We start from the raw sequence: 1,091 nt of genomic DNA, 5'->3' as shown, positions 1-1,091 counted from the left end.
AGTAGCTCCACTTTCCATCTTTCTTGTGATTCATTTGAGATAATAGTCTGCCCAGGCTAGCTTTGAATCTTTATTGATCCTCAGGTGTCAGCCTTGAGTAGCTAGGATTATAAGCATGAGCCACTGGCATCCAGCTGCAAGGATGTCTTTTCATACTCTCTTCTGTTCTAACAGCTCTCTACTTGCCCTGGTCTAGATCTCTGACCATGTCAGCTCCCACCAGCCCCTGATTATGTGGAGAATATAAAGCTCAAACCTGATCCCATTTCTTTGTCCTCAGGGGAGGAGGTTATGTTTTGTCTGAAGCATGGGGTAGGAGGGGTACCTGTAGATTGGTACTCAGCTGGGAGAGAGGTAGTCTGTTTTAGCTAAGAAGGAAAGTTTCACCAGATGCTAATAGCTCATGCTCTCATATTCCTAGCTCCTCAGGAGTCTGAGATCTGAGGATTGCCATTCAGAGACCGCCCAGCTAGAAAAGTCTATGAGACTCTTTTCTGCAAATAACCACCTGAAGGCTGGAAGAGAAACTTTGGCTCAAGTGGTAGAGTGCTAGCCCTGAATGAAAAAAGTGAGGGAGAGAACCCAGGCCCTGAGTTTGAGCCCTAGTACCAAGATGCATACGCGAACGTGTACACATGCACAAAACACACACACACAGATACACACAACACACACACACACACACACACACACACACACACACACAGGAAGGTAGTAATGATGAGCTGAGCTAGTACTGGGGACAATCCTGAGGCATAGTCACAGTAAACTCTCAAGGCAGATCAAGTGGTTTCTCCCTAAGTCCTTCTTGGGCTGCAGGGTCTGGGCCATGGCAGTAAGTTCCATGGAACCTGCCCCTCTGTCTGTGCACGGGGCCTCAGGACGAAGGGAAGGACACTTGGGATGCTCCTTTGTAGTCGGCCCATGATTGCAGACCTTCATCTGCCTCCTTCCACCCCTACCCCTGCCTTAGAGCACTGGCTCTGTGTCCTGGCACTCCTGGGATAGTGATTGCTACAAGCAGCAGCCAGCCGGCTGTGGATTCCTGAGACTACAAGTCTTTCATGAGCCCAACTCAACACCTGCCCAAG

This window comes from Dipodomys spectabilis, unplaced genomic scaffold (genome assembly GCF_019054845.1).
Source record: "Dipodomys spectabilis isolate Male_0828 unplaced genomic scaffold, ASM1905484v1 ptg000515l, whole genome shotgun sequence".
In the NCBI taxonomy this organism is placed as follows: Eukaryota; Metazoa; Chordata; class Mammalia; order Rodentia; family Heteromyidae; genus Dipodomys; species Dipodomys spectabilis.
The sequence above is the reverse complement of the archived record's forward strand: the minus strand, read 5'-3'. Positions refer to the sequence as shown.